The sequence below is a fragment of the Panthera leo genome, chromosome C1 (genome assembly GCF_018350215.1).
Source record: "Panthera leo isolate Ple1 chromosome C1, P.leo_Ple1_pat1.1, whole genome shotgun sequence".
In the NCBI taxonomy this organism is placed as follows: Eukaryota; Metazoa; Chordata; class Mammalia; order Carnivora; family Felidae; genus Panthera; species Panthera leo.
This window is the reverse complement of record NC_056686.1, coordinates 56,496,539-56,515,272: the sequence shown is the minus strand read 5'-3', so window position 1 is coordinate 56,515,272 and position 18,734 is coordinate 56,496,539.

Here is an 18,734-nt window from a genome sequence, read left to right as displayed (position 1 = left end):
CAAGTTGTTTACATATTATGATTAGAATTTCTTTATGAGATGTATATTATGCAAATATTTTCTCTTAGTATTTGGCTTACTTTTTTAGATTCTTAACAGTGCCTTTTGAAAAGCAAGGTTTTTAATTTTTAAAAAATCCAATAAAAATGGTAAATGTAATGCTTTTAGTATCCTATCTAAGAAATCCTTGCCTAACCCAAGGATACAACCATTTTATTCTATGGTTTCTTCTAGAGTTTTTTTTTAATATTAGCTCTTATATTTACATCTATAATCCATTTCAATTAATTTTTATATATATAGTAAAGAAAGGGCTATATTTAGTTGTTTGCACATGGATATTAAATTGTTTTGGTCTCATTTGTTTAATCTTTTCAACATATCCATGAATTACCTCAGGATTTTTGTCAAAAATCAGTTGAACTTACATGTTTTGTCTATTTCTGGACTCCATTCTGTTCCATTGACCTATATGTCAACCATATGTTAACACCACACTGCCTCATTTGCTGTAGCTTTATAATTAAAGTTTTGAAATTAGGAAGTATATGACATCAACTTGTTTTTCTTTGTCAAATCTGTTTTGGAAATTCTAAGCCTTCCATTTACATTTTCATATGAATTGTGGACTCAGTTTGTTAATTTTTGTAAAGAAACCCTGCCAACATTCTGACTGGGACTGAATGAATCTACAGTCAAACTAAGACAAAAATGACATCTTGAAAATATCATGTCTTCTAATCCAGTAATAATTATATATCCCTCCATTTATTTAGGTCATTTTGAATTTCTCCAAACAATGTTTCATGGTTTTCAGTGTGGCAGTCTTACACAGATGTCACTAAATTTACCTCAAAGTATTTCATAGGATTTAATGCTACAGTACATTATATTTTTATTTTAATTTCCAATTGTTTGCTGTTAATATATAAACACAAAATTGATCTTTGAACATTGATCTCATATACTGTGAATGTGCTAAATACAATGATTAGTTCTACTAGCATTTTTATGGATTCTTTCAGATTTTCAGCAAAGATCATCGTATCATCTGCAAATAAAAAGTTTTACTTCTTTTTCCCCATTATATAGATACCTTTTACTTCTTGTACTGCCTTAATGAAGTGGCTAACACTACCAGTAAGGTTAAATACAAGTGGTAAAAGAGTGATACCCTTGCCTCATAGAAGGAAGAATTCATTCTTTAATCATGATGTTGGGCTATAGGGTTTTCATAGATGCCCATTTTACAGATTAAAGAAGTACCTCTCTATTTCTAGTTTCTGATCTTTGTTTTAATTAATGGCTTTTTAATTTTGTCAAACATTTTTCTTGCATTTTTTGGGGTGATCTTATGAATTTTATTTTTCTGCCTTTTATATACCAACTTTCAATGATTGATTTTTGAATGCTACAATAGCAATGTATTTTGGGGAGAAATCTTATTTTCTCAGGAAGTATCACCTTTTGTGTATGTTGATGAATTTTATTTGCTAAAATTTTATTAAAGAGTTTTGCATCTGTATTAGGTTTCTATGTTGTTGTTATTATAATATCATTGGTTTTAGTCTCAGTTATAGTGGTGGCCTCAAAGAATGAGGTGAGATTTATTCCCTCCTTTTCTATTTTTCAGAAATGTCTGAATTGAATTTGTATTACTTTTCCCTAAATCTTTGATAGAATTTACCTGCAAAGCAACCTGGGTCTGCAGTTTTCTTCATGAGGGATTTTTTTTAACAAAAAACTTAATTTCTTTAATAAATTTTGGAATCTAGCTATTTCTTCTTCAATGAGTTTTGACATATTATAATTTTTTGAGGAATTTATCCATTTCATCTAAATTGGTAAATTTATTAGCATAAAGCATTTCACAACATCCTCTTATTACCCTTTTATATCTCTAGAATATGTAATGCTGTCACCTTTCTCATTCATGATACTGACGGTTTCGGTGTTTTTCTTCTTCTCCTCATAAACTTGGTTTAGAGAGTTGTCAATTTTCTTGATCTTCTCGGAGAACTAACTAGCTTTTGGTTTCATTGATTTCCTCTATTGACTTTTTTTTCTAATTCACCAATTTTGCTCGGATAATTATTAGTTCTGCTTTCATCTACTTAATTTAGATTTCATCTGCTCTTCCATTTGACTTGAGATCTGGGTTGTTTTTTCTTTTCTTTTTTTCTGTCTAATTTAGACATTTAGTGCTATAAATTTCCTTTTAAATCTTACTTTAGTGGCATCCACAGATTTTGATATATTGTGTTTTAAATTCCACTCAAGATAATTTCTAATTTCCCTTTTGATTATTCCTTTAACTCATGCGACATTTAGAAGTATACTATTTAATTTCCAAGTATTTGGAGAGTTTCTGGACATCTTTACATTATTGATTTCTAGTTTAATTCTTCTATGATCAGAAAATATTCTTTGTATGGTTTGATAATTTTAAAATTTATACAGACTTGTTTTAAGCAGAGAATATGATATATATTGGAAAATGTTCCATTTGCAGTTGAAAAGAATATACATTTTGCTCTGCTGTTAGATGAAGTTTTCTATAAATGTCAAATAGGTCTAATTGGTTGATAATTTTGCATAGATCTTATGTATCCTTACTGATTTTATTTTGTCTATTTGCTCAACTGATTATTGAGAGAATGGTATCAAAATATTTAACAATAACTGTAGATTTGTCTATGTCTCTTCACAATTTTGTCAGATTTTGTTCTATTATTTGAATGTTTAGGATTTTTGTGTCCTCTTGATCATTAATAAGTGACCTTCTTTATCTCTGGTAATATTCTTTGCTCTAAAAATCTACTTTGGAAAATATATATAAATAAAATCTTTTTTCTAGATTAGTATAGCCACTAAAATTTTATTTTTGTTAGTGTTATCATGGTATATTTCTTATCATTTCACTTTTAACCTATCTGTGTTTTTCTATTTAAAGTGAGTGTTTTGTTGGCAGCATAGAAGTTTACTGCATCTGATTGCCTGTATTTTTAAATTATGGTATTAGACCATTTACATATAATGTTAATATTGCTAAGATTAGATTTAAATCTAACTTAAATTAACTTTTATAACTTTTCACCATGTAATAAGAACCTCCTACATCACTATTCCTTAGCAAAAGATCTAGCTTGGTAAAATCAGGACATACTGAAATAGGAAAGGCTTGTGTTATTCATCCCAATCTTCAGTGAAATTCAGTTACATTTAGACTCAACAATCCAAGAATAAAATTTTTAAAAATGGGAATAAAAATAATTAATCAGAAGTCAAATCATACTTCAGTGGATTATCAGACATTATTATCTATCCATAATCTGTTCCAATAAATTTCATCCATGGAGTATATCGTGAAACACGAGATTTGTGTTACTTAGAATTTTTCTATAATATTCTGAGAGCTTTAAATGCACTTCCCTTGTCTCTGATCAAACTTCCTTACATGAACACACATATAAAATGTACGGAGGAAGAATAGAACTTGGGAGACTATTACCCTCAAATGAATAAAATTCAGTAAGACAAAAATAATTAGGCACAAAGTTAAAACGGCCCCAAAATACTGGTTTTTTTCCTACAGGCAGGAACAAAATAGTATTTTTACAAAGTTTTCCAAATACATCAGATGTTCCACTATGATTAATAAGAGGGATATTCCAATTTCCAGAAGCTAACAGCATTGGTAATAAGGTCTTAAGTCAGATAGAAGAGGATATCCTGAGAGAATTTATTCTAGGGGGCTAGGAATTTTGAAAAGATAATACCAGTACTCAGGATGTATTGGAAGTTTGCAATACATCTTGTATCTTCTCAGTACTAAATGTGAAGTTAAAAGATGAAAATTCCAGAGAAAAACATCAAAGAATTCTTAAACCCTGTCAAATAACCATGTGGATTATTTTTTCTGCAGTGAACTGACTTTGTACAACCAAAAATTTACCATATATTCTATGATTTTACAAAAGTAATAATGGGGGCAACTGGGTAGCTCAGTCGGTTAAGCGTCCAACTCTTGTGTGTCCAACTCTTGATGGTTCGTGGGTCCAAGCCCCACATTGGGCTCTGTGCTGACATCATGGAGCCTGCTTAGGATTCTTTCTCTCTCTCTCTCTATCCTTCCCCCACCTGTGTGTGCACTCCCTCTCTCCTCTCTCTCTCAAATAAACATTAAAAAAATTAATATATTAAAAATTAATTTATGGTAATAATATGGTAATAATGGCAATTTAGAGAAGTTACTAGATATACTAATTCAGCAAATATCTTTATAAAAAACCTACAATTGGTATGAGTAAATGGGTGTGGTAGGGACATGGGACCCCAAACAGCATAGTCCATAACAAAAAGAAAAGAAAAAAAAATCTGGAGGGAATTGCTTCTGAGTGGCTCCACCCTGGAGCTGTCATCTTTTGGCAGAGTTACAAAGATGTCTTTTCACTGCAACATGCAATGGAAAAGTTAAGAGTTCTCTGTGAATCATCCTAGCAACAGTGATATACTGAAACATGTTGAAGCAGCAGCTTGAAGAAGATATATTCAACTAATAAAGAAGAAAGAAGACTATCTTTCTTTGTTATTAAGTAGATAATACATGTACAAAATGGAACAAATACCTTCTCTTAATAAACAAAACCTCCCTGATTGGTTGTAGTAAGACAAGTGTATAGAATCAGATAAAACAGAATCAGATGAAAGAAAACAAACAGACAAAAATACCATTATGATGTAATTTCTTTCCAGAACGCTTTACGCAACCACAGGTCACTTATGACTCCCATTTTTCTGTGTGTAAATCCTCATCCAATATATGCTATAATCCCTCTGTTGTTTCTTGATTATAAATGGCTAGCATCACAGTTTACCTAGAAGTTACCAGACACAAAAACATCATCAAAGGTTAGGGGAGGGGGGCTTCAAAAACCCAGGACTCATCATGATACTGAGGGCGTATTACTAATCACCATGGAAATGAGAAGGAAATGGTTGATACAAGGCCCTATTCAACATTCCTGTTTCATTGCTCCCAAAATCCCATATCTAGGATCTAATGTACTACCCACCAATCTCTAAATATACTGCTTTCTTGCTTCTTTGCCTTTAGAAATGTCATTTTCTTAATAAAAAGACCAGTGCCTTTGTCTCCCCCTTCACATTAGATCCTCTCTGATGCTTCTGTTCTCCCCACACTCCCACAGTTGAATTCTGAGCTGCTTAGCACTTTGCACTTGCCTCTCACAGAAATATATATTGCAATTGCCTCCTTTGATAGCAAGTGTTTCCCTTTTAAAGTGATTCTTATTTAATATATTTATATTTATTATATGCCTACATCTTTCCACAAAGAACTTGAGGTAGTTTATAATAAAAAATACTGCAATGAAATATTTAAATGGAAATAGAAAACTAAAACCGAGGAAACAAAAAATATAGAAAATGCCAAACATAAAGAACAACAAAATTAAGGTATTTAAGCTTCAAATTTTTCTTTTTTTTTAAGTTTATTTTTATTTATTTTGAGAGAGAGATAGAAAGCAAGCAGGGGAGGGGCACAGAGAGAGAGAGAGAGAGAGAGAGAGAGACAGAATGACAAGTAGGCTCCTTGGCAGAGCCTGGGCTCGATCTCACAAACCTTGAGATCAATGACCTGAGCTGAAATCAAGAGTTGGATGTTTAACTGAGTGAGCCACCTATGTGCTCTAGGCTTCAAATATTTCTTTCAGCTTCTTGGAATCTGCTTGTAAAAAGATTCTCTTCAGAATGGCAGAAAATGTTGTTTCCCTTGATTCTTCAAGGGAAAGAAAGTTATTCCCAAGCAGGGGATTCTGAAGTAAAATTCATCATAGGAGACTGTATATAGAAGACCTAATATATAGCAGATAATATTCTCAACATTGGTGGAGCGCAATAGCCCATTGGTGGAGCACAGTAGCAAATAACTATTTCTTATCTCTACATTCAGCATAAATAAAACTCACAATATTAAAATGCAATGTGGCATTGGTGATTTTGCAATAGTCTGAATTAAGAAAAGCTAACCAAATAGCCTTTTGATAATTTAGTTTGCTACAAAGATATAGGGCATTTAAAACAAGTTTCCTAAGTACTTTCTTCAGATGGTCCCTTAATAAAAGAAGCCAGAATCCACTAGACTAGTGCTGCCATCACTGTGTGGGTATTTCCCCTAAAAAGAGAAAAAAAAAAAGGAGGGGATGTGAAAAAATAATTTAACAAACATTGGTTCAAGCAAAATTAAGTTGACTCCTTTCTACAGGAATTCTCAGAGAATTAAATTTGCCAATATGTTTCATAAATCTCCAAGAAGAGATTGTAATTCATAGTAGTTCTCAAATTTATCTGACACATAAATGCCACAAATTTATATGACACCAAGAGAATCTTTTTTTTTTCTCATATAAGCTATTAACATCTTCATGGAACACAATCTGAGGAACATTGTACTGAGCTACATGCACATCAAAGGAAGGGGGTTATCAAGTTTTTAATGTATCTGCCTAAGTAATTAACACTGTACCTGGTACCTCAATAAATAAAATTTTTAAAGTTGACAACTGAAGGTAAAGGAAGGAAACTATAGTTATGTGTCATACTACAAGTGGGCTTAGAAAAAGCAGGACATGCTGGGACTATTGTACAGACAACACTGATAACAGAGCCTACCACATTCCAGGCAGTATTAGTATTGTAAGTACTTTGCATTAAAAAACTCATTTAATCTTCCCAACAACTGTGACATAAGTACTATTATCTTCATTGTGCATATGAGAATAGAGAGAGGTACAGAAGTTAAATAACTTGCTCAAGGTCACACAATTAGGAAAGCAGATTTGAACCTGAGCTATTCAGTTCTAAAGTTTATGCACAGTATCATTAACTAGAAAGTTAAAAAAAACTTGAACCAAGTGATATGATAACTTGGCTATAGAGACTAGAGTTGTAGAAATAGACAATCCAAAGGACAACATTCAACAGGTGAAGAAAGTCAATTTATGGTTCAGGTTGTCATGGACTAGAGGGATAGATCATAGGCAATGCTTGAAACCAAGTGGGTAGCACTAGCAGATTATAAGAGATCAATCCCTTTGTGGCAACAGAATCCTGTTCTGACACTCAGTAACCGGAGGAACTTCCATGGGCCTCCATTTCTTCAGACATAAAATGGTGATAAAATAACCTGTTTTGGAGAGTCATTTCAAGGTCTGAAAATGTAAAGCACCTTGCATGGTATCTAGTAAAAGCAAGCATTCACTGGAGCATGGTTATCACCAGTCAGTCCTCATGATCATGAGGTAAATGCACTTAGCTCCATTTTATAAATGAGTAAAATGAGACTCCAGATGTCAAATAACTTGCCCAAGGTTCCACAGCTGGTGAGCAGAATAGATCACCTTCCACTCACTTGGCCTCAAATCCAGTATTCTTAGCTCTCTTAACAACAAAATATGATGCTAAAGAGTTTCTAGTCCACTGGCTATAAAACCTGAAAGACAGCATCAGTAAAGGACAAATTGAGGTAAATATATATATACATACATAAAACACTAAAGAGACATGATCAATCTCTCAGAGGGAAAAAGGGAAAGAGAGAAAGGTGAAGAGAGAGTGGTACAAGGGCAAGGGAGAAATATCTAGAGCTTATATAGATTTCATGGCAGTAATAATGATTTACAGAAGCCCACCCAGGAGGCTTTATGAGGGTTTATAGTGAATTCTGTTGTAATGAATGGTTTTCCACCACCTAATTTATCTCTGAGTTTCTACATGTGTGCCTATATAGTGATGTTCAGGTTCAGAGGTTATTCTCTCTGTAGAAGGACTGTAGTTGATTTCAAGGACTTTGCAGAACCCTTAACTATGTAGCAACAAATAAGAAGTAACCAAATTATTCTTCTTGCAGGAATTCATCTTTCAACTTAGACAACAGCATTGTTATGGTTTAGGGAAGAATCAGGCTTTGCTACCCAACCCAGGATATCAAAAGTAGGTTTTTCCCCAACATCTATCCATGCAAATGCCTCAAAACCCATAATTCTAATTTAGAAAGAAATATTTTTGTATTAGCATTCAGTCTGAAAGGCAGTTGCTCCTCCTTAGACATACAATTCTAAACTACCTTCCTGCTTACCCTAGTTTTAGTTAACTAGACACACACTAGAATGCAGAAATGTTAGTGAAGTATTCATTTCTTTAGGCTTGAACTATTTAGGTGGAAATGAATGATGCTTTGAAATCTAAAGTGCTCAAGTTTTCAATCATGGAGCTATTCTGCAAATTTCCAGAATCACGTCCACAGAAAAAGAAGGTGATGTGGAAGTATTGGGGTTCAGAGTCGATGGCCAAGAAAGAATTCTTAAGATGTCTTTGGTGCAAAAAGGTGGTTTTATTTAAGAACAGAGACAGGACCTGTAGGCAGAAAGCTGCACTGGGGTTGTGAAGGGTGACTGATTATATACCTTCAAGTCGGGAGGGGGTTAGGGATGGCATAAGTCTTTAAGGAATTTTGGAAGCAAGATTTCCAGGACCTTGAATGGACTGGCTATCGTTAGGAAAATGTATCACTGTCTAATAAAACCTTAGTCATGAGACCCTTCAGATGTATATCAGTGGGGCATATGTTTGGAGGATGATTGCTAACATATATTTGGGGGGTAGAGATAAAGGAAATTTCCAAAGGAATTTTTTATTTTGTTATTTTAGAGAGAGAGAGAGAGAGAGAGCACGTGCGAGCAAGAAAGAGAAGCAGAGGAAGAGAGAAATAATCTTATGCAGGCTCCACGCTCAGTGTGGAGCCCAGCGCAAGGTTTGATCCCACTACCGGGATCATGAGCCAAAATCAAGAGTTGGACTCAATTGACTGAGCCATCAGTTGCCCTCCAAAGGGATTTTTATGTTAAACTAGACTTACAGGATCCTGGTGGGGGAGGGTGTCAGAATAATATTAAGCTGAGATCGCATCTTGCCCTTAGCAAAGTGTCATCATCAAATGAGGTAACCCTGAGGAATGTCATTCTGCCTGTTTCAAGGACTTCTCAAGGGGTTACAGGTAGCAGGAAATTTAATTTCTTCTTTTGCCTTTGTTTCCCACATAAAAAGAGACTGATAGTTACATAATTAACAAGCCTAACCTGAATAACCAATATTAAAAAGAAATCAGATGAAATCAAATACATTCGAAGTTAGTAAATGCCTATATTCTCCTTTACAGAGTAGTAAAGAAAGAGAAATGCCTAGCTTCAAAAATGGATAAATCATTTTTGTTGATGGAGATTTCATGGCAACAATGGAAAATTTAAAGAGCCTGAGCAATTAACCCATATCTATCCTTTCAATAATGTTACTCGTAAAAACCCAGACTTCAGTTACCTATTTGTAAAATAGTGATGGATCACTATGTTGTACACCTGAAACTAATGTAACGTTGTGTGGCAAGTACAAATAAAAAAAAATTAAAAAAAAGAAAACATAGGTGATGGAGGATAAAAGCAGATTGGCCCTCCAATTCTAAAAGTCCGTCATTCAATAACAACTGACAGACAAAAAAGGAACTCTATAAAATTAACTGTTATTGAGAGGAACACACAAATAAACCCTAGAAAGAAACATTATATTTTACCTTTTCTTTAGCCAAATTTAATCATTCTTATTTTTTCTTCAAGAAACGGTTTCCACATGTAAAAGTATTTATAAATAATCAGCTCACCCAAAAATAAACATGTCAATGAATATTAAACTCATTAAGTTTTGCTAAATAAACCATATACATCTGCCTTTTGTTCCTTCAGAAATAAACATTAACAGTGAAATAAATTTTTCCTCAGCATTTTTATATGATTCAAACTGTGAATAGAAAAAAAATGAAAAAGAAAGCTATTAACAGAGTACATAAAAACAGATTGTTAATATTAGGACAATCCAATGAATGCCTTCAGTGTAAATGCCAATGACATCATCAATGCTATAAAATAGTTCTCTTAAAATGATGTACTCTTTATGAGTTTCTTAAGCAGAAGGGCAGAAAACAGTCTCCAACTTGCAGGAAACTCTAAGATAAAAAATGAGAAAAGTGGAAACACTTATTCCAGATTTTTCATCTGTGGCATGCCTCAAACAAAGTATGCCAGCCTCCTCTCTATTCTGCTCAGAGTCCATTGTCTAAAATGGGAAGAGGAGGAGGCAGGCCAGCACTGAGTTATGGATACCACAATGCAAAGATCTTCTTCCTAGATATAGTTAATACATCTAATGAAATTTCCAAAGATCAGCTTTCTCTACCCACTCCTTCAGCAATGATCCTACCCCACCCCAATGAGACTCCCCAGAGTAAGCAGTTATATCAAACCCCTAGGGAAGTATTTGCATTTCAAGAGACTGTGAACAGATCCAGAGTTTTTTCATACATACGTGTGGCCCTGCTATGAGCAGCAGAGTTAAGAACATAGACTGACTCAGGCTTCTGGTCTTTGAATTCCAGTTTGCCCAATCTGTGTGACACTGGTGGTAAGTCACCTTTTTAACCTTAACTTTGTCATCTATAATATGATAATAATAATAGTAAGAATTGCATATAGTTAAAGTTAAATGGGGTAACCCATGAACAGTGCTTGATGTAATGTCTGGCATATAATAGTATTAAATAAAAAATGTTACCTACTGTTACTAAAAACAACATTTGTATGGGAAAGGACTTCCTACACTGAACCTTATAGAAAAAAACTATATCTATAAGTGATTATTCCAACATCCTTGTATAGACAAATCTCATTTCATAGATGAGGAATCAGAGGCTTGGAGAGAGTGTATATAAATTGACAAATTTAATTTTAAAAAATTAAAACACTGATAGCCAACAGAGCCAGAACCCAAAACCAGGTCTTCGGCTCTATAAACCAGGCCCCAGCCATTACTTCATAATTCTTATTCTCAAAACAGGTATAAATATCTTTGAAATTAACAAAAATAATTACTGGGTGTCTTCAGTGGAAGACTTTTCTCATTAACTGATTTTATAAGGTCTCTGTGTCTTTCATTGTCCTTGGGCTATTTAAACTATAGATACCTGATAATGCAAATGATTCTTGTCCATGTATATGAAATGATTTTGAATGGTATAAGTGCATTGATTTTCTTCCCCCTCTGCAGAAGTCGGTTGTACATCTGTTAAACAAATTCATTTAGCCATCCTAATTGCCAATAACTATTTCTGCTCTTTGAAGTCTCCTTTGAACCAGCTGTAACATCTTACTGGTTTCTTCTTTAATTAATATATTAAATAAAATCATTTACATGTGTTCACATTATATTTGTGGTAGTCATGATTTTACTGTGTGTTTAGAAATTAGCCTTTCACACAAAGGAGATTTCAACCATCTCTAATATCCTCCTCTAGAAACAAACACAAGAGAAGTCTCCCAGTCCATATATTTTGGTGGCAGAAAGATGATGTGGTATTATCAGATATTGAGCCTGATTCTCAAAATGTGTAAACGGCCATTAGTCATTTTAGGAAACAATATATATTAACTCTTACAGGTACTAGGATGTTATGAAACAAATTTATGGTTTTGTTCTGTGGGTCCAGATTAAAAACGTCAAGGGGATCAGAACAGCTTGAAGAGGTCCCATAGGTCTTCTCTCTTAATCCCTTTCCTTTTCTCAATTCCAGCATTTACAGAACACAGAATGGTCACTGCATCAGCATTCTTCTCTGCCTCGGCTCTTAATTGAATTCTTGCACTCTATTCCAACAGAGCCTACTCATAGCAATTCCCTCGGAGAAACTATGCCTTTCCTGAAGTCTAGCAGCCTGGATGCAAATAGGACAGAGCACCCACCATAGACTCCTTGTGTCTTTGCAAATCCACGATAGAAAGTGCTGGGCTTTCAGAACCCAGCACTTCTCTTGCAGTAGGAAGAAAAGGCCCTCTTGCTTTCCCTTTCATGGCTCTCTGTGTTTCCTGATGTCCACATTCCAGGCGGGTGTGAAGCCCTAATACTCATTTATAAGGTAGGGAAACAGATGGGGCTGGTTTAATTTGTGAAGACAACTAGTTATCTTATAAGTACAGATGGAGTAAGTAGCACAATTATTACCAGAGAACTAAGGCTGCCAGATGGTTTGGTTTAAAAAAAAAATCAAGGCTGACTGCCAGATTCACAGCAGAGATGGGCCTATTCCCAGAGGTATAGAAAACCATGCAGATTTAAATCACCCTACTTATCTAGTAGTCTGCTCCTCCAAAGATATAGTCCTCTGTGACTGCAAAAGGAATAGGAGAAAGTCTCAGGTTACTAGGTGGTCAGTATGGCATATTAGCAGGCTTTCCAAAGGTTAAAGTGAAGAAAGGGAAAGGATTACTTGTGCATAATATAAGTAGTGTCAGAAATCTGCTTTTATTTTCCATTTATTTACTTTTGAAAGAGAGAGAGTGCGTGTACACGTGTGAGCACAAGCAGGGGAGGGGCTGAGAGAAGAGAAGATCCCAAGCAGGCTCCACACTGTCATTGCAGAGCCTGACCTGGGGGCTTGAACCCAGAAACTGTGAGATCATCACCTGAGCAGAAATCAAGAGTCAGACACTTAACTGACTGACCCACCCCGGTGCCCCAGCAATCTGCTTTTTTAAGCACTAAGCTTTAAAGGGCATACTGATGTAGGATAAAGAAACTGTGTTCTGTGTTTTATTTGTTTGTTTCTCAAGTCCAATGTTTGCATTCAGAACTCTTCCTTTCTTGGCAATCTCCCTAAGAAGATGGGAGCTTCCTGGCTGGCTGTTCTCAGGCTCAGCACCAAGGGCTGAATCACAAGTATCTCTGGGTTAAGTTCTCTCAAAGTACCAAGTTAATTGGTCTAGCAAAGTAAAAAATCATTAAAAAGGGGAAAGCCAGTCTGTGTAAACTCCAGATTGTTGATTAAGCAATCTGAGTCCTGAGGCTAAATTTATATGTCTCCTTCACCCTGCAACAGCTCCTCTGTGTATCACATCCATTAATGGTGAGGGCAGAGAGGGGCCCCTGGGTGGCTCAGTCAGTTGTCTGACTCTTGAATTTGGTTCAGGTTGTGACCTCATGGTTTGTGGGTTCAAGCCCCAACTCAGCTCTGAGCTGACAGTGTGGAGCCTGCTTGGGATTCTCTCTCTTCCCGCCTCTCTCTGTCTCTCTCTGTCTCTCTCTCTACCTCCCACCCTCTCAAAAATAAATAAACTAAAAAAAAAAAAATGATGAGAATAGAGAGAAGTACCCAAATGCCAACAGTGCCCTTTGAGTTATAATCCAGCCATTTTTCCTCCATATTATTATATGTGGTTGCTTTCCCTTAGTCTCTTGTCCCAAGGGGCTAGCTATGGTAATTTTAGGGTCAGAAAGAATATTGTCATCCTATGGGCAGAAGTCAAAAAACCCCAAATGAATAATTTGAGATTTCAACTTGGAGTGTCTAATGGCAGGCCAGGGCTAGGACTTGATACAGGTATTATAGAATGATTGCCAAAGATGTTTTATGTCTCAGAGCCTTTCACTCTTGTCTTTGTTTTTTCATCTTACGCTCATTTAGATTAAGCATTCAAAAAATTACTGAATGAACAACTACGCACTTCCCCTAAACTTCTACATACTGATTTAGTTACTCATTCAACAAATGTGTATAAAATCATCTCCCTGTGCCAAGAACTCCTGCCATGATGGAAATACACACTGCAGCCACTACAATAATGACTCTAAAGGCAGAGAGTGTTGGGTTTGAATCCCACCTCCCTACTTCCTTGACAAATTGTTTTACACCTCTAATCTTAAATTTTCTCAGTTATGAAATGAAGATAATACAATACATATTCTATGGGGCTATTATTACAATTTTTAAGGCCAAAATACAGCATAAATATGATTAACAATATACCTACTTATGTAGAATTCACTCAGTCAGCAAGTCAAAGATTTATTTCTCACACTTGCATAAATATTCCATTCTTAAAATTTTTTTTAAATTTTTTTTAACGTTTATTTATTTTTGAGACAGAGAGACAGAGCATGAACGGGGGAGGGTCAGAGAGAGAGGGAGACACAGAATCTGAAATAGGCTCCAGGCTCTGAGCTGTGAGCACAGAGCCCGACGTGGGGCTCGAACTCACGGACCGCGAGATCATGACCTGAGCCGAAGTCGGCCGCTTAACCGACTGAGCCACCCAGGTGCCCCTAAATATTCCATTCTTATTCTGAGCTCCATCCTGCCTCCTTCTATATTTTTGATTTCAAAGATTCTATCTGGTCCAATATTTTAAAAAGTTGTCTGTATGCCATTAGTAGTCCAAGAGAATACAGTAGACCAATATTTGCAAGGGAGGAGGTGTGATGTGAAAATCTGAAAGAATAATTTTAGTCTTCTCATATGGTCTTTCCAAAAAGCTTATGTATTGAAATATATATTATTTCTTTATAAATTATTTTTTTATTTCTCCTTTATATTTATTATATTTGTTATGCTTGAAAAAATTGTCTTAACCTTTCCCAACAAAGGTTGGGAGACTTTACCCTGGCATTCTTTGTGGAGCCTTAATGTAGTCTCATCCTGCCTCACACCCATGCCAGTTACAATCACAGCACAAAGTACTCAGCTCAATCCTCCCCAGGACTCTGCCCCAGGATATTTGCACCTCTTCTCCCTTGGTCCATGTTTCCTCTGCTAGCCACATGTCCCAATTTTTCGATACTAGACTCCCCAAAATAGTAACAAATCTCTTCTACCTTCTATCCTTCTTAACAGGTCACTCCCCTAACCTACTTTCTTGCCTCCTCTCTTCTGTGAAGATTGGCTCCCCTTCTTTGCATAGCATGGGCACTCTCGCAGCTCCTTGGTGCAACCCACCAAATCCAGTTTTCTTTTAAGTTGATGCTTGCTGTCCCAACAGATTGCCCTCACTCCTTGTTGTTGCTGTCACCTAACTACACCCTAGCATACTCTCCCACATTCTTTGTGTAGCAACATAATTATCTTCCTTACTTCCATTATTTTCCTACCACTCATGGCTTTCTAAATAGTGTCCATAAGGAGAAAACAGATACAGGGCAAATAAAAAAGTCAACTGAAATGTCTGAAAGGATTTTTGTAAATTTGCAGAAGTAAAGAAATCTTTAAAAGTGATAGTTTTTCTAGTCAGACTCTTAAGAAAGAAAGATGTTCTTGAATTCTAAAAGTTTCCTTTAAATATGAAGAGCCAGCCATAGCCTGGTCAAATTAGGGTATTTGAGTATGTAGTTTATACCAAAAACCAGAGTTTAAGCTTAAATAAAGAAATGGAGATATCTTATGCCTTATTGCTAAATTCTGTGGAAAAAAAAAATACCTCTCTAGAAAAATGTAATTCTCTAATCTAGATTGAGAAGACAGGAAAAATCTCTTAGGGGAAGTGACCTGAGATGGGAAAGACACCAAGAAGATTTGGAGAAATTATTCTAAGTAAAAAACATTTACAAAGGCCCTGCAATATAAGCTAGATGCACACTGGAGAGTGATCATTGAGAGGGGTAGGTGATTTAGGAGGTGAGTGGGAATTTACTCACTCAACAAATACTTGTTGAGCCATGTCTATACACCATGCATTATTCTATGTATTGAAGATTCAGCACTGAACAAAACAGATAAAAATCCCTGCTCTCACAGAGCTTATATTTTAGTCATGATAGACAGTCAATACAGAAAACAAATTAGTAAATTATATAGAATATAATGCCAAGGAGAGAAATGAATCAGAAAAAAAGGAAAAAGAGAACAGAGGTAGCAGTTTTAAATAGGGTGGTTAAGGGATGCGTCATTGAGAAAGAGTACTTTAAACAAAGACCAAAGGAGGTGAGGGAGGTAGTAACAGGGTAAATCTGTTCTAAGCAAGAGAAACAAATGCAGAGACTGAGCTGAAAGAAGATCCTCTGTGTTCTAGGAAACAAACAGTTTGGTAGTTATGGCTAGAAACAATGGACAAAGGAAAAGAGAAGGAGATGAAGTTAAAGAAGTAATGGGAGCTGGATAATATAAAGCCTTGTCAGCCACATTAAGGACTTTTCCTTCTCTCTGAGTGAAAAGGAAAGCCACTGAAACAGAGAAGTGACATGATCTGATCTATATTAAAAACAATCATTTGGCTCTGTGTTGAGAATAGATTGTAGGTAGAATCAGGGAGGCCAGTTAAAAATTAATGGTAGCTTGTGTCTGAGTGGTAGCAAAAGGGATGGTAAAACTAAGCAGGTTTTGACACATGATTTCCCAACAGGTTAGATGTAAGCTATGAGGGAAAGGGAGAAATTAAACTGACTTAAAGGTTGCATCATTTCTTTTCCCTAAGCAACTGGAAGAACAGAGTTGCCATCTGAAGAACAGGAATTACAATTTACTCAACTGGAGAAGACTTGGTTGGAAGATTTTCGAGGAAGAAGATCAGTATTTGGCATGCTGAGTTTGATATGACTAGTAAATATCCTTCATAGGTATTCTGGAGCTTTAAATCTGGAAGTTATCATCAGATAGATGGCATTTAGATAAATGATAATCAGTGAGATCCTCAAGTGAATATACAAAAAGAGGAAGGACTGAAACTTGGGGTTCTCCAAGGAAAGACCAGTAGAAGAAAAAGAGCAAAAGTAGTTATTGAGGTAGAAGAAATGCAAAGTGTGGTACACCAGAAACAAAGTGGAAAAAAAGTTTCAAGATAGAAGGAATGAACAATTATCTAATTACTTTAGACTGGTCAAGTAAGATGAGACTTAGAATCAGGAATTGTATTTGACAACATGGAGAGGATGTTTGACCTTAAGAGAGTAATTTTGTTAATGGTAGGTGCAAAAACCTGAATGAAGTAAATTGCCAGGAATGTGAGAGGAGAATAGTAGATAGTTTCAAGAACTCTTTAAGAAACATTCCTGTGAATGGAGACCTGAAAAATGAGACTATAGCTAAAGAGAAAATCACGGACAAAGATAACAATATTAGTATCACCAAACAGAAAGAACCAGTTAAAGGAAAGAAACTGATGGTGCAAGACAGACAGGTGAGAATTGATAGGATAATGTCCCTAAGTAGAAGGTTAGGATAGGCAATAGGTGGAGATGTAAACTTCTGGTTGGAGCACAGACAATTCATCCACAGGAAAACAAGGTCAAGCATATGGGTGAGCCTACTGCAGATGTGAAGGTGGGAGCTTGGGTAAGAGCATCCCTATGTTTCCAAGAAAACACATCAGTTTCCCAAGAGCAGGAGTACTATGGGTGAACACTCATATTGTCAAATCCCCCACATAATAAGACCTCAATGAATTACTCTTCAAGAAGAATAAAGAGGTATAGTCTTTATATATACTATACAAACACACATACTATATCCATGCATAGTTATTCATATCCTTTCCACAAGTTCAGCAAAGAATAATGTCCTGAACTTCCCTATCAACATTAAATATCAAGCTCAAGTATAACAAAAACTGTAAAGAAAGTAGTATATCAATCTCTGTATGAATTCATATTTAATGACCTACTTGACACTTAAGCTCACCTCTCACACCAAGTCACTTTTACTTTATAACATGAGTTTTTTGCTAAGCAGACTCAGAACCTTATCACATATGATACTTCTGTATTCTTCTAAGATGATCAAAATCAAATCCAAAGACTTTTGTTTGTTTATTTAGTATTTGTGTGGTCTCTTATCATTTAAAAATTGATTGGATAGCTTTTTAAATTCCTTGACCAACCAAGCAAATAAATTTAAATTAAAAACATTGACTCACTCTATCTAGGGTAAAAGTCTAATTTTCCAAGTGAATAGGCTGACTTTTGTTTCTGGCACTTTGGCCCCTATATACACTGACTGACCCTTCCACTGTAAATAATTTTAAATGATGAATAAAAGATATTTTGAAACTTTTGATGTATCAATAAACTAGCAAGTAAAAATTACTCAGAAATAACCAAGAAAGAAGCGAAAACAGCTAAGCTGAGCTAGTGAACTTAAGCTTTGGTTTTCATAAACAAAGAGAAGGAAAACAAAGCTTGGAGCCAATACCTAACATAGTCTGATAGACAACCATCCTGTGTAAACCAAGGGTCCTCATGTAAACTGGGGCTTCCAGGGAAAGGAAAAGTAGAAATTACCCTTCTCCTTCCCCCAGGGTCTTGCAAGGAACATTACTTTTCTTGAATTTTGGTACTAGATTGAAAGAGATTTAAAATCTCCTTTGATAACTGAAACCTCAAACTACTCTTTACTTTACTGGCTGAGATTACATTATAGATGGTCTCAAAAACCTCAACCTGAGAATCTAATTCTAAATAGATGGTCCCACATTTACAGTATCTCCAGGTGCCTAAAATAAGGAAACACAAATCTTATTTAGAGGAATGCACTTACATCAAAGATCTCAAAGAATTACCAGAAATAAAGTTCTAAGAACTATGATTATAGCCTGAAATATCAAACTGACAAGAAATACGACATATGAGGAAGAGTCAGTAGAAACAAAGAAATAGTAAAATTATATCTAAATAAAATTCTTCATTTGAACTATCAAATACAGGCTATAAAGTATACATATGTGTGTGTGCGTGTGTGTATACAATATGTCTTAAAAATAATGTAAGAAATTCAAAAAAAAAAAAAAAAGAGTAAGAGGCTAGGTCAGTATGGTGTACTAAATACTCTGAAGGACCCACCAACTACAAAACAC